Source organism: Canis lupus, chromosome 3, assembly GCF_003254725.2.
Source record: "Canis lupus dingo isolate Sandy chromosome 3, ASM325472v2, whole genome shotgun sequence".
NCBI lineage: Eukaryota > Metazoa > Chordata > Mammalia > Carnivora > Canidae > Canis > Canis lupus.
The window spans coordinates 87,662,691-87,684,764 of NC_064245.1; the positions used below are offsets into that span (position 1 = coordinate 87,662,691).

A 22,074-nucleotide genomic window follows, 5' to 3' on the forward strand; every position below is an offset into this window, starting at 1 on the left:
TTGATCCATGTTAAAACTCTAGGACCAGGCAAACAAGTACTATATTAAAATTCTCTTACATAATAGTTAAGAGTGATTCACTGTTTATAATTAGGGGCACTGCAGTAGGCAGTGGGGTTACAAATAATAATAATGATAGTCAGCATTGTTGTGATAATAATAGTAATAAAAATAGCTTACACTTACATAGGGCTTACTTGTATGGTGCGCATTATGTGCCAGACACTTTTCCAAGGGCTTTGTATATATTAACCCCTTGCAACAGCTCTCTGAGATGTTACCATTCTTTTTGTTTCTGTTTTTCAGTGGTTACCACTTTCATTCCCATCTCACAGGTGATGAACCAAGAGCCCAAGAAGGTGAAGTGCTTTGCTCAATGTCACTCAGCAGGTAAGTGGTGAAACCAGCATTCAAGTCTCAGGAAGTTTGGCATCAGGGCCTACAGAAAACTGTCCTCAAATAATCTATCAGGTAGAGAGGCAGGAAATGCATTAACTATGTAAATGACCATATAACCCACTCTTTCCTAAATATTGAATTGGTGTTTACACAGTAGGTGTCTCAGAGCCCTGGAGCTGGGAGACAAGGTTGTGTGTGCCTATTTCTAGAGGTGATAGGACTTGAAGTATTCAAAAATCAAATTCAAACTTCCAGTGAACAAAGGGCATCATTGGTGATATAACTGAAAAACCCAGGAGTTCATCTGGCATGGGCATATCCCCAGACGCAGATGATGACATCAATAATATTTGTCCTTCCTTCTCCTGGATTTCCTCTCTTATGTTGGCTTACTTCTTAATGAAGTCCTCTTCATGTGGGCCAGATTGCCCCTAACAGCTTCAGGACCACATTCTGCCCACTTCACACCCCCAGTAACGAGCTTCTCCACCCCCATGTTTCTAGAACCAGCTCCAGGACTCGATGCTCCCGGATTCGAATTTCCATGGTTTCAGTGACGTATCTGCTTCCTGAGCCAGTTACTGCACGTAGGCTTGGGTTATGTACGCATGCCTTGCCCAAGGGTGCCCCTCCCAAAATTATATGGATTAAAAGTGTAGGAGAGGTGGTTTTCCTAAAGGAACATCTAAGTGCAGTTGCCAGAGGAAGAAGAGATGATGCACTGTGGGGAGAAAAGAAAGCAAAAGCATCCAATCTCTTGCTCCTATGTTACCAGGTGATGTGTTGACTGAGTCAAGTACCCAGACAACTGGAATAAAGGAAACGTGTGAAGGTGCCAAAACTCCTTGGCCCGTCAACGAAGGACGGTTTCCTGGAGGAGTTGGGGTTAGCGTTGGATTTTAAGGACACAGTTGAGAGGTAAGTCTTGGGACATAAAGAGAAGGTAGAAATCGTCTTTGGTGTATGGGAAGGCGTTATTAAAGCCCTATAAAGCGGAGCAGGACATGTTCTGGGAAGGGCAAATAGATCAATATGACAGGAAGGAAATGGGAGAGAGAAGATAAAGCTGAAAAGTTGGATTTGGGCCGGATGTGGAGAGACCTTGAATGCCAGCCTTGAGAAATATTTAAATTTTATTATGGAGGCAATGAATAGCCGCCGTACGTATTTCTGCAGAGAAGTAAAGTAAGCCCAACACTGATTTAAGAAGGTTAATCTAGAGGAGATGGCCAGCACGTCAGGGATTCGCAGACCCTTCACGAGTCTCATGACTGGTGGCACCCGTGCATCTAGAGTTGTTAGAGGAGATCACACGGTGGGGCAGACTGATACACTGACAAGTCCTGTTCGTCAGACTCAAGTGGATACACAGCACTGCGGAACCATCTTATTAACTTTCTTATTAAAGAAAATTATTAAATTATTAATAGGTAACTTTCTGGAATAAATATCTTATATATTTTCTGCTTTGTCTAAACTCTTTCTCCTGCCTTTCAAGTCTTCCTCAACTCTGACTGCACCACATCCGTCCACACTCACTTCCATTTCCCCCCAGACTATTGAAATACCGTATTCCAAGGTGATTCCACCTTTGTTTTGGCTTTGCCGCATCCCGTGGCTCTGGCCCAAATACAGGGTCCTGGGAGTAATGCGGGAGAGTCAGTGTTTGAAAAGTAACTTAGCGAAGTCAAAGAGGAAAGGAAAGGACGGAAACCAAAAGGTGGGGAGAAGGATACTGAACATGCTTCTAGGCTGAAGAGGTGAAGCCAGCAGAGAAAATGATGATGCAGAGAACACCACGGGAGCTAAGTTCTGGAGCAAGGGCTCAGAGCGGAGAAGCATCCCGGTTCTGCGGCAGAGACACCCGTTACAGCTAAAATGGGTGACAAAGAGCAAAGACCTCCTGAATGTCTTAGCTGGGAAAATGGTAAACCGACCTGCTCCGCTGGCTCCCTGCCCTGATCTCAGATCTGGGGCTGCTGCAGAGGTGAGTAGATCCTGGAGAAATGTTTGTTTTAATCACCTTTTAGTGCTTATTGGGATTGACCTGTGACCCACTGAACGTTCTCCCTTGGGGAGCACACATTGTATTGGGGACCGAGGAGCTCATGTCAAACTCTAAGAATCTCCTGGGAGATCTAAGGAAGAGTACAGAGTAATCGGCCTGGGAAAGAGGTCTTGGGGAATCTTTTTAATTTCTGTTCTTTTTCTCTTGGTGGTTTATCGTTTATGCCTGAGCCACTGGGGGGCCCCAGACCCACAGATCCAGCTCAGCCTTGGCCAGGCTTCGTGGACTAATGCTTAAATAGTGCTGACATGAAGTAGCCTGTTTGGGAGCGTCGAACGCTGGAAGCAGGCAGAGGGGCTGAGTCCAACTGCACTGCCTATGAGGAGACAGTGAGGTAGTGTTTTAGCACACGTTTCTTGGAAACTTAGCAAATAGATAAAAACTGAATGTAATAGAAGATTAGAGGGACACTGGGGTGGCTCAGGAGTTGAGCGTCTGCCTTCAGCTCAGGGCGTGACCCCAGGGTCCTGGGATCGAGTCCCACATGGGTTCCTGCAGGCAGCCTGCTTTCCCCCTGCCTCTCTCTCTCTCTGTGTCTCTCATGAACAAATAAACAAAATCTTAAAAAAAAAAAAAAAGATTAGAATAACATATGCTCAGAATAATAGACTTATACAGAAATACAAATAAAAAATAAACAGAAAATTTTTAGCATTTGCTGAATGCTCATAAAAGAAACTGAAAATACTAGGGGACAATAAAGATTCATTTATTTTTATTTTTTATTAGTTTCAGAGGTAGAATTTAGTAATTCATCAGTTGCATATAACACGCAGTGCTCATTACATCGAGTGCCCTCCTTAATGCACATCAGTCTATTTATTTGAGAGAGCGTGCACAAGTCAAGGGAGGAGCAGAGGGAAAGGGAGAGGGAATCTCCAGCAGACGCCCCACCGAACGCAGAGCCCAACATGGGGCTGGATCCCAGGGCTCTGAGATCATGACCTGAGCCAAAAATCAAGAGTTGGATGCCCAACCGACTGAGCCACCCAGGTGCCCTGGTAAAATAAATCAATGTAACAGGAAAATTTGATCAAATTAGAAATCAGTGACAAGGGGCACCTGGGTGGCTCAGTTGGTTGGGCGTCTGCCTTTGGCTCCGGTTGTGGCCTCAGAGTCCTGGGATCGAGCCTCGTGTCTGGCTCCCTGCTCAGCAGGCAGTCTGCCTGTCCCTCTGCCTTTCCCTCTACTTATGCTTTCTCTCCTTTTCTCTCTCAAATTAAAAATAAAATCTTAAAAAAAAAAAATCAGTGATAAAAGGAAAACTAGAAAACCAGTACATCTTTGGAAACTAAAATCATAATATTAAATAACCCTTGGGAACAAGGACATATAATGATAAACTGATGAAATAGGATGGATTTATAAAATTATTATATGACAATTTGTAGAATACAGCTAAGATAGTATTCAGTGGAAAGTATATAGCTTTAAAGACATTTACCACAGAAAACAACTGAAGTCGAAGGACCTGGTTGTTCAATAAAAAAAGGAATTGACAATGTACAACGTTAAACCCAAATAAGAAATTAAACACAGATAATGACAATAAGTTCACATTAATATTACAGGTTGTATTGCCCCCCCCCAGGCATTGTTACTGATGTTTAACTCACATGCTCCACAGTAATAAAGATAAATGCAGAGATCCATGAAACTGAGTAAAAGTAATCCAGAATATAAATCAAAGATTATATAATTAAATTATTTAAAAATATTAAGTAAGATCCTTTTTCTATTTTTTTTTTTTTTTAGTAAGATCCAGTTTTGCTTTGAGTTTCATCAAACTACCAAGGAACAGATGATTCCAACCTTACTGATTCATTTCCAGAAAACAGAAAGACCTGCCCAATTCATTTTTTTCCCCCAGTTCTATTAAGAGATAGTTGACAAACATCACTGTATAGGTTTGTGGCGTATACAGCATGATGGTTTTGTTTAGACCCAAATCGTTTTATGAGACTAGAAAAACCAGTTGTTCCAGACACAGAGATATGAGAAAGAAAATTATGGACCCTTTTCACTTGCAAACATAAGTGACTAAATGCAAATGTGGTATTAATTAAATCCTACAATGTAACAATGTATCATGATTAAGTACCGTTTATCTCAGGAATCTTAGTAGGGTTTATAACAGAGATTCGCTACACCAAATGGATTGAAAGAGAAAACCTCATGTTTAACTGAAGAGATGCAGTAAGTCATTTGATAGCATCCGAATTCCTATTTGTGATGGAAAAAACAAAAAATCTGGACAAGTAGAAATAAATGGAAAATTACTTAACTTGATTAAAAGCTACTACAATGTTATGTAACATGCCATCGAATAATCTGAGGATCCCCACTCCAGCATTAGTCTTCATCATGAGATTGGAGCTCCTGACCGAGGCAACACGATGGAAACAAATCAGGGACATCAGATCAGCGGTTGAAGTTATGCCTCGCTTCATAAAACCTAAACATTTTAGTTGCTTAAAAACACCACAAGAGGGTTTTTTGTCATTTTAATTTTTATTAAATATACTCTCGGCACAAGTCTTTAAAATATATGATCCAGGTGTCTTTGTGACATCAAAGGTAATTCCAGATCAGGACGGACACCAGTGGGAGGAGTGTGACCCTGCGGGCCACCAGCCCAGCTGTGTGCGCGGACCCAGGCTCAGCCAGATTGAAAAGCAAAACCACAAGAACTCAAGGAACCCCAAGCCTCATTTGGAAATGGGTGTTTCTGCGACACCATGACACCCAGCAGGCCCCAGGGGACCTCTCCAGGAGACCAGGGAGGGTACCCGGACTCCTCCCAGCTTCCTGCCCCCAGGCCACACATTGTCTCGGGGGCTCCCACTCTGGGAAGATCAAGTGCCCACTGCCTCCAAGCACTCTGTTCGGGGAAATCGGGCCACCCTGTGGGCCTTACACAGCCCTGTGTCTTGGCCAAGTGCCCCCTCGCGGGGGAGCCGATGCCACAGGTCCCCCAGGAGCTGCTGTGCCTCCCAGCACAGGCCAGGGCCTCTGTTGGGACAGCCCGTGGGGCAGGGGTAGGAACTTCCCCGCCCAGAGGAGGTGACCCAGGAGCCCAGTTTTCAGTAGATGCTCCCAGGTTGGGACTCAGACCCCAACCCATGGCGATTCCTCAAACCCTGCTGCCTGGGGGAGGCTGACCCTCCTGGGGCCATTACAAAGCAGGTGGGTGGGCAGCAGGGGAAAAGGTGCTCCTGGGGCCCAACTTTGGCCCTGAAGTCCAGGATCCAAATAATGCTCTTGGGAGAAGCTTGTTCCCCAGCAGAAGGCCCTCATGGTGGAGGGGCTGTGTCCCTGGGGAGTCATGGTAAAGGCAGGACTGGTGGGGCAGCCCCCGGAGACCTGCCAAGAGGCTGGTCCACCACTGGCCCCAGGCCGGCAGCTCTGCCCCTGGGGCTCCCTCACCCCACGGAGGGTCCCCATGATCCTACTCCATGTCCCTGGGGAGGGGGGCGGGTCTCTCACCACCGCGGGGGGCAGCTGTCGAAGAGCCATGACCTCTAAGGCTGCCGGGCATTAGGGGTAAGGGGCGGTGACAACTGGGCGGGGCTGCAGCAGCTCAGGGCTGTGCTTGCAAAGCGCTACGGGGCACTTGGCTCACAACTCACTGGGCCAGAAACCAGGTTCGGGAAGGGAGACCCTAATATGCACCCGCAAGGGGAAGCTATGGAAACATCGGTGGCCCACTCTGAGCACTACCAAAGGGAGACAAGGCACAGGTCCTCCGTAGATCTGAGTTTTTTACAGAAGCCAACGAGTAAAAATACAAACAACCAGGGAGGCCTGGAGGTGCTCAGGGGTTGAGCACCTGCCTTCAGCTCAGGATGTCACCCTGGAGTCCTGGGATCCAGCCCTGCATCGAGCTCCCAGAAGGGAGCCTGCTTCTCCCTCTGCCTGTGTCTCTGCCTCTCTCTGTGTTTCTCATAAATGAATAAATAAAATGTTTTAAAAAATACAACCAAATTATTATAACTGGTAAGATCTTGTAGCAGTGTTGCTGAGACATTAGTTAAAAAAAAAAAAAAAAAAAAAAAGTGTACCAAACATCATCTATCATGGGTATTTGATTAAGTAGATTATTTTTTTCTCCAAACACTCAATTATTCACTTGGTTTCTCTAAAACTGTAGCCTCCTGGTCTTACACCACCTTCACCGGCTGCTCCTCTTAAGCTTTTTTCATTTCCTCTGCATCTCTGTGCCTTCTTAATATTGGAAGGTGCCAACATCAGTCCTTGGACCTCTTTGTCCTCTTCTCTCTTCCTTGGTGACTTCTAGTCTTTTAAGTCATTTTTTTTAAAAGATTTTATTTATTTATTCATGAAAGACACAGACATAGGCAGAGGGAGAAGCAGGCTCCCTCCAGGGAACCCGATGTGAGACTCCATCCCAGGACCCCGGGGTCATGAACTGAGAGGAAGACGGACACTCAACCACTGAGCCACCCATACGCCCGTAGTCTTTTAAGTTAACGTTACCCGAATTTGTATATCTTGGCCAGATCTTGCCTCTGAACTCCAGACTCACGTAGACAACCACCTATTCAGATCTCTCTTGAGTGTCTGATGACATCTAAAAGGGACCTTTTTGATCCCGTTTATATAATGGCATCTAAAAGATCAAGGGGGTTTTCTTCTCTTCCTTGGTTCTTCAGGCTGTCTTCCCCATTTAGTAAATGACAACTCCATCCTTGAAGTCATTCCAAAGAAAAACCTTGGACTCACCAGTGTCTCTTCTCTCTCTGCAATACTCCACTGTCTGGTTGTCAACAAATCAAGAATGTGACTTCCCTGACCTCCTGCATTGCTACCAATTAGTCCAAATCATCATCATCTCTTGTTGAACCTACTCAAATAGTCCCTAATTGGTCTCCTTTTTCAACTCTTGCCCCCCTACAGCCTAATTTCAACACAGAAGCCTAAGGAAACCTAACGTGTGGCTCACTCATGGTATCCGGGCGGCGATTTCCCATCCCAGGCAGAGACAGCACAAGGCAGTGAGTATGAGCACAGGCTCCAGCCACACCCTTTGGATTTGAATTCTGGCTTCATCCCTCGCCTATTGCATGACCTTGGGCAAGTGACTTAAGCTATTTGTGCTGTGGTTTCCTCATCGGTAAGGTGGGGAATAATAGTAGTAAGGCTATCGCAGGGTTGTTGAGAGGATTAGGTAGATTCCTACGTGCGATGCTCTAGGAACAGTGCCCGGTGCACGGTAATGCAACATAGGTGCCAGCTGCTATTGTTATTTTACTAATCGCCAAAATTCTTCGAGTGACCTTTAGGGCTCTACACTACCTGCCTACCCTAAGATGAGCTCTGTGGTGGTCAGGACCTTTTGTCTGTTTTCCCAGCACATAAAATAATGTCTCGGTTATCTCTGTCTCTAAACAAATAAATAATTTTTTTTTTAAGATCTCAAAAAAAAAAAAAAAAAAGGAAGTGGGTTGGATAATGACTACAACAAAACTAAAGATTTTTGGCAGTGAAGCACAACGAAGGTAACAAAACCACTTACATATTGGGAACCGGGAACTATATTTGCAACAATTAAAAAGCCAAGGGATTGTGATCTAGGGCATAATAGAAATGTCTGCTGGGATCCCTGGGTGGCGCAGCGGTTTGGCGCCTGCCTTTGGCCCAGGGCGTGGTCCTGGAGACCCGGGATCGAATCCCACATCGGGCTCCCGGTGCATGGAGCCTGCTTCTCCCTCTGCCTGTGTCTCTGCCTCTCTCTCTCTCACTGTGTGCCTATCATAAATAAATAAAAAGTTAAAAAAAAAAAAAAAGAAATGTCTGCTGATCTGCAGTTAAAATAAAAGTAGAAAATAATGAACAGACGTGAGTTGGCAATTCGCTAACGCGGGAGCCTAAATGCTTTTAAGTATCCGAGGGTCTTACGCTCGCCAATCATCAGGGAAGCGTAAATTAAAACAATAATGGTATAATCCTTTATACCCTTCAGATCAGTAACGCGATCCTGATATGATCCTTTATACTTCCAAGGTTGGCAATGAGGAAAATAGCAAAGCCCTGGCGATGGGAGGGACATGGGAATTCTCATACTCGGCTGGGCAGGCCTTACCTGCCAGAAACATGGGGGAGGGCCACCTAGCAGAGCGAATGAAGCGGCCTACGCGTATCCCCTACCGCCCCCCCCAACCCTGTTCCGGGTTACAGACGCCTCTTCAACGTGTCTAAGCACCCCTGCTTGCACCACTGCTGGGGCAGTGAGAAACCGGAGGAAACCTTCCCTGGGGAAGAGCGGGTGAAATGAGCCCGGGGCGCGCCGAGACCTCCTCGCCAGCATTAGGAGGCAGCAATCAGCGCGCTGCCTGCGGCCACTGCGTGCGTCCCGAAAGTGGTATTAGTGAGAGGAAGATAATAAAGAGGAGCAGCCGGTGGATAGGTCAGTGCGATTCATGTCCAGTAAAACTATTTGCAGGAACGAGGAGTGAGAAAGGAGTCGGCTCCTAGTCCGACGGCCTGTTCTTGGTGGGAGGCTCTGCACCTGCCCATTTCCCAGCGTGGGCGCCCCCCTCCACCTCCGGGGCCACGAGGGCAACACCTGATTGTGTTCATCACGGCTGAAGGCTTCCCTGCAATGCACCCCACACACCTGGAGAGAGGGGTGAGGCATCCCCGGAGTCCCCTGGCGTGCAGACTCACGGGACCTGGCGTCCAGGGCCAAAAAGGACACTGAAAGCATCGAAGAAAGATACCTTCTTACACCTGAGTAACTAAAACAGGGCAATAATCTGAAATCTTGATGAAGAGCGATTTCTAAAACCACCACTGTGGTGTCTTGGATTTCCCACGTCAGACATTAACCGTGCATAGTCTTTGGCCTTTGTCATTCTTAAAATACAGCCGCTCTTGCTCGGGCTCTTGCTGTGCGCTGGGTGGCACCAGCTGTTAGCCGTATCTTCTCTGCCCAGATTTCAATAAAACCAGTGTAAACAGTTCCTAACTTGCCCGGTGTACTTGTCGGAATACGTCTTCGCCACTATGATCTGTGATTTATTGGCCTTGTGTTACGAACTTTAAATCTCTAGTATTCTAGGCGAGTCCCCAGTTATGAACCAAGTTTGCTCCAGAATTTATCCTGTGACCTCACTGTTCGGAAAGGAGAATGTCTTTTCACGTGAAAAGAATGGTTCAAGTGGTCTAACCCACACTTCGCTGGGCACTAGGTTCACAGCCCAACCTCGGGAAGCCTGACATTTATCCCGAGCAGCTTTCCTGCAACAGTGGCAGGTTTGCTTCACAGGCCTTAGTGCGCCCGCATGTGCGTGCACATTGCACACAGGAAAAGATGCGATTAGGCTAAAAAAATATTGGGGAGGGGCCGCCTGGGTGGCGCAGTCGGTTAGGCATCTGCCTTCGGCTCAGGTCATGATCATGGGGTCCTGGGATCGAGTCCTGCATTGGGCTCCCTGCTCAGTGGGGAGTTTGCTTCTTTCTTCCCACCCCCCTGCTCATGTCTCTCTCTCAAATAAATAAAATCTTTAAAAGAAAAAAAAAAAAAAAGAAAGGAAAGGAAATATTGAGGAGACACTGCAGGCGAGGCAAAGAATAGGGATTCACTGTTTCCCTAAACCGCTGGACCTCAGCCCTTGTCTGGGTGTTGCGATGCCCCTAAGCGCGTTCCAGAGGAGGCCAGCGGACTCCTGGCAGGCGGGTGGGCGTCGGGGCAGGAGCTGCACAGGCGACGCCGCTGCATGGCTGTGTTGCAAGGCAGCACCGTGGTGCCTCGGTGTCCTCTCTCGCAGGCTCACCTGCTCCCCCCAGGCAGCCTCGGGCACCTGGAGCCCAGCATGCAGGTGCTTGGGGACCTTGTCCTTGCAGGCTTGCGGACCCTAACCCATGCCCAGACTGACAAACTCTTAACCACAGCCTGGCCTTTGGGGCTCAGTCAGGTGGGTGTCTTCAGCCCGGGTCTTGATCTGCGGGTTATGAGTCCAAGCCCTCCACCGGGCTCCGTGCTAAGACAAAGACACACCAAGAAACCTCCATTAGATACAACCTTCCCTCTGCGTGGTGTGGCCTGTATAGCTTTGGGATTGTCCTGAAGGTGACCCTTCCTTTGTGTTCAGGGATAGAGGATCGGGACGTTGGCTGTTGCTCTGAGGGACAGAGGAGGTCAAACCCCAGGGTCTGGAGGGAGAGAGAACAGGTCGGATCTTGAAATCGGCTCCACGGGGCACCATGCTGTCACCCGTTCATCCCTTCACACGCGTCGGGGGTCTGCGGGGGCCACCGCGAGGCTACGTGGGGGGACAGGGAGACGGAGGTCGCCTATATGTCAGCCAAACAGGCAAAGCACGCCAGCTGGCAGTAAGTCAGAGCAACGTCAGGAACGGGGCTCCGGGACCTTTCTGAGGTGGGGGTGGGACAAAGGAGGCCCACCGTGTTGCGGGTGACACGTCTGGGATGGCGGAGGGGTGAGCGGCCGCCGCGGGAGGGCGGGTGGGGACCCAGGCGGGAAGGGCGAGGACGAGCGAGGGAGGGCCGACCCGCACACTCGTTCTGGGAAGAAAGGACACGTCCCCTCCGGCGCGTCGCCCCCTCCGGGTTCCAGCCCTGCCCCAGGGCCGGTCGTCCAGGTTGCTCGTTCCCTCCTCCCCTGGTGCCTCTTAGCCCGGGACGCCCCGTCTTTGTCCCCACACGGCCTGTGTCCCCCGGTTGGCTTCTCCTCTCCCCGTAAGCAACATTCCTCGGGTGGGAAGAGATCCGTCGGATGGAGCCTCGCCAAGGTGCCCGTGGCCGGGTCGGCCCCTCCGGAGGCGGGTCCGGCGCGGAGCAGGGAGCCTGGGGCCCTCGGCGGGCTTGGGGCAGTGGCCTCGGGGAGCTGGGCCCGCCCGGTGCGCCCGGCCTGGCCTCCTGGGGGAGCGGCCGCAGGCTGCCCTGCACCCCGGCCCAGAGGCCGCAGACCCGCCGTCGGGGACAGCAGGCCCGTGAGCCGTGGCCGGGACAGGGACATCCCAGCGGCCCCGGGGACGCCACAGCAGGTCTCGGCTCCCGCGGCCACACCCAGGGGCCCGGTCGGTCGCCGTCGTTCTCATCCGTCCGTGGTCCGTCTGCCCCATCCGGCGGTTGGCCGTCCGTCTCCTTACCTACCGCGACAAGGACGCGTCAGCCCGCGTTGTCTGAAGGAGAGGCCACGGCGGCGCGTGAGAGCTGTCCCTTTGGCGTCCGGGTGGCACCGAAGGGACAGGATTCCGTCCGCGGACACGCACGTCCAGGGCCCTGTCCCTCCCGGTCAGGACGGCAAGACACTCGTTCTTGCAGGCCCCAGGCCCCTTCCGAGACTCAAGTGAGAAGCGCAGAGTCTTGGGGTGTGTGTGTGTCGGGGGTGGGGGCTGGTTAAAAAAGATTGTATTTATTCACGAGGGACACGCAGACGCAGGCCAAGGGCGCGGGCGAGGCAGGCTCCCTGCGGGCCGGAGCGGGACTCGATCCCGGGCCCCCGGGGTCACGCCCTGGGCCGATGCTCAATCGCTGAGCCCCCAAGCGCTCCAGGCGCCCCAGAGGAGTTAGGAGTCCCAAGAACGCGGGCTTTCCCCGGGCTGGAAGGGAGGCTCCCCGGGGGCCTGGGGCACCGCTCTGTAGCCCCGCCGCGGGGCCTGCAATCCACGGCCGTCCGGGGACAATACGAGGGCTGGACACGACACTGCTGGTGGGGATGTGTCACGGGGAAGGTCCCCGAAGGACGGCCGGGCTGCGGCCCATCCTAGGGGGCGGCTGGCACAAAGCGCTTCTGCTGCAGGCGGTTCCCGGTGGCCGAGGACAGCCGCTCGCACGGCTTCCGTCCTGCTCCCCGCCTCTGCCCCCAGCGCACTCCTCGCTGACAATCCCGCCCTTTGTGTCCTGTTCCTCGACTTACCCTAAAAACTGTGACACGGGGCCTAGCCCCCGGGGCGGGGGGGGGGGGTCAGTGGCCAAGACACCGGTAGGGAGGCTGGGAGGCCGCTGACACCTGCGCGCCGTGGCCGCAGAGGTGGTGGGACTGTCCCCGAGACACCAGCGGAGCCCTGCCCCCCACCTGCGGCCACGGCCCGAGGGGCAGCGAGCAGGCCCAGGATGTGCTTGGGGCTCCCGGCCCGCAGGCAGAGCAGGCCGAGCAGGCGCGGGGAGTGGGCTCTGGCCCCGCGGGGGGCGGGCAGGTGGCTCGGCAGGGCTGCAGCCGGGCCGGGCGCGCTTTTCCGCCGGCCTCGTCCCCACGCGGAGGCCGGGGCTCAGCGCAGCGCCGGTGCCCAGGAGACCAGCGGCCCGGCCTCCACGGGCTGCCGGGGGGCGGGGGGGCATCCACTTCGGGGGCTCCGGCTCTCCCGGCTCTCCTCCCCTTCTCCGTGTTTCACTTCTGGATGAGCCGGGTTGTTGGTTTTGCCTTAATTTAAGATTTTACTTATTTATTCATAGAGACACAGACAGAGAGAGGCAGAGACCCAGGCAGAGGGAGAAGCAGCTCCCTGCAGGGAGAGCCCGATGCAGGACTCAAACCCGGGACCCTGGGGTCACGGCCTGAGCCCAAGGCAGATGCTCAACCGCTGAGCCCCCCAGGTGCCCCGGATGAGCTGATTTTTAACTGAAACTTGAAGGACAAGTGAGGGACTGACCAAGGGAGACTTTCCCAGCCGAGGACACGTGCAAAGCCGGCCACCCCGAGAAGAGACAGCCCCTGGGTGCCTCAGTTTACGCCTGGGCCATGGGACACGGGGCCCCCTCCGGCGTCCCGGAAGCAGCGCAGAATCGCGACACATTCAGCTTTGAGTTTGAACATCTGAGGTCCTTTGGTTTGCCCCACGGCCACTGGTCGAGGTAACGGAGTGTGTGACAACCTCCGTGTCCCCGTCGGTGGAACAGGTGCCGCCAGACACTGGGCGACGGGGGATGAGGCGGCCACACGCAGCTGCTCAGCGAGCGCAGGTGTCCATGTGACGTCACCGACCCCTCAGCCTCTGGTCGTCGAGCGCACCTTTCCTGCTTCTAGAATCGTCCCTTCCTTGCGAATCCCGGCCCCTTCCCCCTTCTCCATCCTTGGCCCAGAGAACCCGCTCGTCCGCTTACTTTCATCCTTCAGGTTCACCCAACAGGCTTGCACCTCGCAGAACAGCGTAGCATGAACCCCAGGGTGCCCGGAGGTCCCTCGGCCCCGACTGCAGAGCACCCGAGGGTGGGGCGCGGGGGCTTCCCGGACGCCAGGCCGCAGGAACGACCCTGGCACAGGTGTGTGTGCGCGACTGCTCCAGGCTCCAGGCTCCAGGCTCCAGGCTCCAGGCTCTAGGCTCCAGGCTCCAGGCTGCAGACGTGGGGGGCCGAGGGGCCGGGGAGCCCGGGCACCTGCTCGCCTACCGCCTCCTTGGGGCCCTCTGCTCGCCTGGGCCGCCCGGGGTTGGGGGGCCCTGCCCGCGGGATCAGGCAGCTGGGTTGCCTGAGGTTCCTTTCTTCCAACACCCCCAGGTCCGTCCGGAGGACAGCAGGGCCGGGGGAGGGAACTTGCGGAACAGATCCGCGAAGGACGGCGAGGCTGAGCGCTTCTGCTCAGGACGGGGCCACGTTGTGGGTGACAGCGAGTCTTTCTCCCGCCCCGGCAACAGGTGCGGCTGAGAGTGGCTTCCACGCTGCCTCGTGCCCGCCCCGACGTCGCCTGTTCCCGCACCCCTGCCTAGTTCAGGGCGTGGTCCCAAAGCAGTGTAGCCGGGTTTGGATCCTGGCCTGCTTCTCACTAGAAATACGGCTTTGATCCTCTTATAGTTTCTCGATCCTTTTTTTTTTTGAACTGCCCTTTTCTTCTGCCAAAAGCGGGGGAGGAGGGTAACACACGCACCGCACGAGATGACTGCGGACTTGGCGACAACCAGTGCAAACCTGCGGCCGTGTGGGTGCCACGGAGATTGCTTAGTCGAAGACCCAGGAAATAATGCTTTTGTTTTTCGGTGCTGCTGTTCTTTCTGGGCAGTCTTTGCCTTGTCCCCCCCCCCAACGGCCCTCCACCCCGTGACAGGTGCGTCGGGTCCGGATGGACAGGAATGCAGAGGTCATGCCTTGCAGCAGCGGCAGCGTCCAGCTGCACACCACGGAGGCCCCATCAGCCCTATTTCCCCATCTGAGCCCTGGTCTCTCTCTCTCTGTCCCTGCATCCCTCGCCGCACCCTTTTGATCGTGGGTGTGTAGGTGGAGATTTCGCAGAACACTCTGGCTTAGGAAAGGGGAAAAGACCTGGAGCCTGCGTGCTGTGTCAACACTTCTCCCCCCATTAATCCAAAACTGACAATGTTTTATTTCCACATCGCCTTGCTTTTTACACCTGTCGGCTGAACCACGTGGGGTTTTGTGGTTTAAACACTTCATTTTCCTAAAAGTATGAGATTTAGGGAAGCAGCCACCACAGACACAGCAAGTCACCTGCAAGGAGCGCTGCACCGACCCCGCGTGCTGTGCGGCGGGAAAGGGTCCTCTCCAGGGCTCAATTCACGGGAGAGGAGACTCTTTGGTTCCTAACTCGGGCCTTTAAATGTCAATGGCTCTTTTTCCAACATGGCAAATATAAATCCTCCCAAGATTTTAACAGTTTATTCTGAAGTATTCTGCTCATATATCATTTTTATAGACCGATGAAGGCTTTTAGGTAAAACACCCTATCACTTTCAATTCCATTTATTAATTAAATATGTATGGAAACCCTACTAAATTTAGAGGGACTAACCCAAGCCCTGTAGGGACTTCAAAGTTTTCTTGTTTATAATCAACTTATGTGGTTTCTTCTCTACATAAAGGATGACCTGCTTTAGGCATAAATACGGGTTTATTTTAATTATGGAGCATCTAAATCACAGTCATAGCTCTTTTTTTATTATATGGTATGTATTTTCCAGGGTGAATAAAATAGTTCGTAAGTCAAAGCGAAAGGAAATACCCAATTATGCAAACACCACTTTTCCAGAAAGACAAGCAATTGGACTTGAAGCGTTTTACTTCAATTCATGGCTTATTGACTAAGTGTATCTTGAGCACCTACTATGTGCCAGATGCTTTGGTAGTCCCTGGGGTGTGAATAAAACAGGACCCTGTCCAGGGACCCAAAATCTATTAAAATGCAAGTTACAATAAAACATGGCATACCCGGCCGCAAGGTGTGTTTAAGGTGAAACGGGTAAGAAAGGAGTTGGGGGGCGATCTCTTGGTTTCCTGCTCCAACGCCCCCAAACAGTCCCCATTCCTCTTAGTCTTCCCAGCTGATGAAGCCAAAACTGTAGGCATCATCCGTGAATTGGCCCTTCCCCTGACCTCCCACGTTCAGGACATCAGCTGGTCCAGCCAACCCCAGGGGAACCTAAATTGCATTTTCAACGTGCCGGCTCACCTCCATCCCCACTGTTTTCTCCCAAATTCAGGCGGCTGTCCCCCCTCCTCGGGTCCTCGCCGGTAACTGGCTGCACTGGTCTCCCTGCTTCTGCTCCTGCCACCCTGCGGTGCGTTCTCTGCACAGGGTGAGCAGGGTTTAAAAAAAAAAAATACAGAGCAAATCATATCCTGTCTAAAGCCCTTCGGTGGCTTCCTGCTATGCTTAAAACCCACTCCCAATGGGTCTAGCTTGCTCTTGCCTCCAACCGTCCCCGTGGACTCGCTCCCCGGGTAGGCCCTCGGGACCTGAGCTCAGAAATCCCCTCCTCACCCTCCATCAGCTCACTCTCTGTTTCCTTCTTCACAGCATTTGCTGATATCTGAGATTGTCCTGGTCTCTCTTTTGTTTGTCTTTTCTTCCCAAAACCCCCTCACCCTGGCCCTCCACACACGCGTGCGCACACACACACACACTCACACTCACAGGTGTAACCTTCGTGAGATCAAGGACCTGTTCTCTCTTGTTCAGATCTGTCTGCCCAGCACTTACCCTTAGACAGTTGTTGAATGGATGAATGAATGATTTTCTTTTTTTCTAAGTGATCTCTATGCCCAACTTGGGGCTCAAACTCATGACCCCAAGATCAAGAGTTGCATCCTCTACCAACTAAGCCAGCCAGGCACCCCTTCTTCTCCTCCTCCCCCTCCTCTTTCCCCTCCCCCCTTCCCCTCCCCCCTCCTCCTTCCCCTTCCCCTCCCCCCTTCCCCTCCCCCTCCTCCTTCCCCTCCTCTTCCCTCTCCCCCTTTCTTCCCCTCTTCCTTCCTCTTCTCCTCCCCTTCTTCCTTCCCCTCCTTCTTCCCCTTCTCCTCCTCTTCTGCTTCTTCTAGTAAATAAACGAATGATTTCAGAAGGAAAATGGCACTGAAACTAGGTGAGAGCGTGTCAGGCCACGATGATGGAGTGAGACTTTAAAACTATAAGGCATTGTTTCTCCCTAAATTGCCTAGTGAGCGAGACACTTAAGGAACTGGCAATACCATGGTTAATATTCCAATTGGGAATAACTCCCCCAAAGCAGGTATATAGTATGGACTCAAATATGCTTCACTCAAGGCAGCCAGACTAAGACTGAATACTAACACTTGGAACACATTTTGATATTCCTTTTTTTTTAAGGTTTTGAGTATCAGAACTGGTGTCTGCAGTCAGAAATTATTGCATGGATTATATCTTTACAATTATACCTTTACGTGTCTGGTATTTTTCAAAGTGAAATTGCAATTCAAAATTTAAATATTTTTGTGGAGTTTTTCCGTGTGATTGGGAAACAGGAGTCATGAGAGTTTACTGGCAAATACGTTGGTATATGTGGAACATACTCCATGACAGCATCACAAGTCATTTGCTAGAGTCTTGGAAATAAAAGCTTGTTATCTGTCACAAAAGCTTTTAACGCAGGGGACCTTGAGCTAATAGTGACAAGAATCTGGGGGAAAAAACTCTACCTTTACTAAATTGTCTGGGGGCCATTTCTGATATTAATGAAATCTTTCAAGTTTTCTTATGATTTATGCAGCTGCTGGAAATAAATCAGCTTCCATCTTCTCATTGTCTTTATGGGGAATTTACCATTTTCCCACAAATCATTAGCATTTGTCAGGTAATTATGGAAGCTGGCCTCTTCCAAGCCAACAGTGTTGACCTCTCTAGAAACCACAAAATTAGAATGTGAGCAACCCTTAATGAAGAGGGTTTTTTTTTTTCCCCAAATTAGCATTTACATTTTCACAAGAAATTTCTGAGCATAATAAATGTCTGATGTCAGTGGCATTGGGCATTCTTATCATCTGAAGTCTAATTATTCTGTTTTTGTTGTTTCTAGTAGATAGTTACTGCTAACTTTTTTTGGCTTCTGAAAGTTTGGGTTTGTCTCTGCATCCTCCATCCGTAGAGCTCATCTGTTTTCAGAGTTGTGCATCCCTCCTGCTCCGTGACCTCCTGAGGTCCAGGTCGGACTCTTGCCCAGGCACCAGGCCCATGGTTTTAAACAAACACAGGAAGTTTTCGTGCAAAATTTCCACCACCAAATAAAATTCAACAAACTCCAGCTTAAAGACTCTTTTGCTATCCTTTTGTGTCTGTCTTTCACTCCCTCATCTCCCACATTCCCTGGCCTATATTCCCGTCCATCATTCCTTCATCCCTTGCATTCTTCCGTTCAGCACAGGCTTATATATTATCTCTTGGATTCATTTCTTCTGGTGCCATTGGGTACACGCTTGTACAGATATCATCACACCTAAATCAAATCAACAATGTTCTCATCTGTCTCCCTGCCTCTTATTTCTGTCCTTGAAATCCAGATACCGTTCAAAAATAATTTTTGTAGCATAAACAGAACTAGAAAGGGATCCAAGAGCTCCTCACTTACCAGGAAAAGAAGAGCTTCATGTTATCTGTCTAAACAATTCTCAATAACTGATCTTAGCACTTAACTCCCTACCTTCCTTTTTATTGGGGGGAGGAGGGGTAAGCATGCATTCTAGATAACCTTATCTCTTTGCTGTCTTCTCTCCAACCTTTTTAGAAGGTCCTCTGTCATTTCCACCCCGGATGACTTCTTCCCATCACTTATCCAAGATTATTTTTTCTTCAAGGCACTTTTCAAACCTCATCTCCTCAAAGAAGTCTCCCCTGGACAGGAAAATGTCCATTTTTTTTCTGACAATATAATGTCATGTATTGCTCTGTGTGCTAGGTCTTGTCTCACGAGAACTTAAATTCTGCAGGGGCAAAAAAAAAAAAAAAATTCCGCAGGGCCAGAAGTCCAGAAGTGTTATTTTCTGCAGCAGCTACATCTTTGGCAATGCTAAAAATTTTAGGAAGCATTTAAGGAATCATATAGCAACAAATAATCAGCCTAATCCATAAGCTCCGTGAGGCTGAAGTCATGCCTGTTTTCTTTTTTTTTTTTCCCCAGCTGTGTATTCAGTAGGTAACACAATGCCTGGCACATGGTAGGTATTCAAAATACATTTTGTGATTGAGAGGATAAATACTGAAGAGCTAGGTAAAATAACAGCAAAAACCTTCCTGTGTCCATTGGCACAGTGCGTATTCAACAAGTTAGAGCAATCAAGAGAAAGGAAGATACCTGAGATAGAATGTCAAATCCAAAGACTCAGATCCATAGGTTAAAAATTGAAGCTATGCCATATGTATGTTACAATACTAGCATAAGAGGAGGCATCACGACAATCAGAATCCAAGCATTTGTCAAACCCTCAAATCTTTGAGATTTCTGTAAACTTTGGTCTGGTTTGGGTATCATGGTGCCAAGATGCACAGTTGCTTCAGGCAGTGAGAAAGCCGGGGGAGGGGAACTAGTTCACACCATCAGGAAGCAAGTGGAGCTGCCCACAGGGGGACCGGTGCAATATGTTCTTAATAAAAAATGATATTTTTTTTTCTCAATTTTGGGTTAGATCCCCATGTTCGGGGCTGTCATTTCACTCTGCCTTCTACTCCAGCATTCGTTGTGACTGTAACAGATGATTTTCTGTTTGATACGTTTCTTTAATATCTGTTACCTGGGCAAAGTGCAAGCTTCCTGTAGGTTTCTTGTATCCTCCATGTCTGGAATGGAGCTTGGAGCAGAGCAGGTGTTCAGTACGCGTTTGTTGAGCGAGCAGGGGAGTTCTAAGTCTGTAGTCAAACAGGTGTCCGTGTGTCTGTGTGTGCGTGTACGCCCTTGCATGCGAGCGACAGAGAACTAGACCCATGGGACAGAACCGAAGACTCTAGGAAGGTCTCAGGAAAACATTCAGACTCTTTAGGGGAACAATGGAAAATAAGTGCTAAGGAGAAAAGGTAAGAGTTGACGCTGTGAAATTTAGAGATAAGAATGTTATAGGGTGAGGCAGTTCTGTGAAGGGGTGAGTGCCTATGCCTAGCTGTCTCCTGTCTCTTCTTTGGTATCTGTGAAATGGGGAAAACAAGAGGATCCCTTACATGAGCATCAAGTGGGGTTATATTTGTGAGACATTGAACCCAGTTCCTGGTTCCTACACAACATTGCTCACCCTTTTGGCTATTTTCCTTTAATTCATGAACTCCTAGGCTAATCTTTCTCAACGGAACATCATGAAACAAATTTGGGAAAAACGAAAGAGCGGGAGATACAAAACACAGCATAGCAGAATGGGTTACACATGCTCAAAAGCCATTCAAATCCTTGCAAGAAGAAACTAGAAAATGTTGCCTCCGACTTCGTCCTATCTTCAATACTACATTTGTGTGTGTGCGTGTTTATACAGTGTTTATCTGTATCTTTCTCTTCATCCATAGCTCAGACTGCATCTGTCCATATTTGTCCATATATTTTACTTAGAGATAGATTTTTTGCATGGATGTGTAAATAAGGGAAAAGTGAGATTTTTATAAAACACAAAATTGAAATAATCTCTTTCTTCATTCCTTCCTCTCTCCCTCTCTCCTCTTTCTCTCCCCTTTCTTCCTTCCTTCCTTCCTTTCCTTCCCCTTCTCTTCCTCTCTCCCTTCCTTCCTCCCTCCCTCCCTTCCTTCCTTCCTTCCTTCCTTCCTTCCTTCCTTCCTTCCTTCCTTCCTTCCTTCCTTCCTTCTTCCTTCCTTCCTTCCTTCCTTCCTTCCTTCCTTCCTTCCTTCCTTCCTTCTTCCTTCCTTCCTTCCTTCCTTCCTTCCTTCCTTCCTTCCTTCCTTCCTTCCTTCCTTCCTCCTTCCTTCCTTCCTTCCTTCCTTCCTTCCTTCCTTCCTTCCTTCCTTCCTTCCTTCCAAGTGATCAGATCAAAATAAATACCAGAGTAGGGTTTTTTTTCCACATTACTTTGGAATAAGTTCTGCTGACCTAGATCTGACAAGTGTTGACATTTTTCCTTATTCACTGGCTGGCAACATTAATTTTTGTAGAGAGATTCCTCTGTGACCCAAGTGCCCGGTATGATGGCATGAACCATCAGTATGCTGTGGAGCTGCTATTACTAGGAAGACTGAGGGGGCAAACTAAATCTTGGACAGGGATCTGTTCCTGAAATATAGAGTCAGGTACTTGACATTTCCCTCTTGAAATTAAAATCAATGCAAAAATATTGGAATTAAGATCTTGGTGGTAGGGACACTTGGGTGGCTCTGAGGTTGGGCATCTGCCTTCAGCTCAGATTGTGATCCCGGGGTCCTGGGATCAAAACCTGCATTGGGTTCCTCACAGGGAACCACAGGGAGCCTGCTACCCCCTCTGCCTATGTCTCTGCCTCTCTCTCTGTGTCTCTCATGAATGAATGAATGAATGAATGAATGAATCAATCAATCAATCAATCAATCTTGGTGGTAATATTGTCTGCATCAGTCCAAACCTTTTTTCAACCGTGGTCCCAAAGGAAGCTATACTGTGGTTGAAAAGAATAATGGTTAGAGGTAAAGTTTAGGAGAGGGGGTGAAATGTAAGCAAAACTTGTGGAAGAAGAGCATTTTCCTCTAAATGGATTCTGTAGACTTTGTCATTTAACACCGAGGTAACTGTTAATGCCACTTATTGGACATTTAACAGGTGTCAGCAATTTAGCATATGTTACTTAATCTTTGTGGCAATTCTGTGAGGTACATTTTATTATCTTTATGAATCCTCTCTTGTAGAGGAGCAGGCTGGAGCACTGAAAGGTCAAGGAACATGCTCGGGCCATGTGGCCAAGCCAAGGCTCTGAACCCAGGACAAAGGATTCCCTAGGCCATAAGCTCTGCTGTGCCCCATCACTGGCTCATCTCTGTAACAGTCAGAACCTGTCCTTAGGACGGGGGCCACCAAAGGACTGATTATCTATAAGTGGGTGATCTTTTTATGATCCAGATGGAGGAGTGATGTCTTTATTCACTCTTGATGGAAAACAAGTGCATGTTCTCTCTTGAAGAATGAAGAATAAAAGCTTTGATACCTGATGTGGCTTATATGATAATTTACTTTATTTGCACTTTACCTGTCACTGACCTACAACGGTAGCATCTGGCTTTGCTTACTGAAAAGCGGGCACTCATGATTAACTGCCTTTGACTATGCTTTTCCCAGAGCCGTCTGCATCTGCTGTGCTTTGCAACTGGAATTTTCGAGGCAATTCCTCCTGACATGAAAATTAGGTTATAAAAAAAACAAAAAAAAAACAAAAAAAAACAGGAGTTTCGTATCAAAAAAGGAAAATGAGTGAGATCGTAATAA

General features: G+C 49.5%; 1 long non-coding RNA gene across 1 annotated transcript; it reads left to right on the forward strand.

Annotated features, from left to right (window-relative positions):
- Positions 1–313: 313 nt before the first annotated feature.
- Positions 314–8,059, forward strand: LOC125754806 (uncharacterized). Its single transcript, XR_007409658.1, has 3 exons — positions 314–390; positions 1,175–1,317; positions 7,385–8,059. It is a non-coding gene; the product is annotated as an uncharacterized LOC125754806 (long non-coding RNA).
- The last annotated feature ends 14,015 nt before the right edge of the window (positions 8,060–22,074 follow it).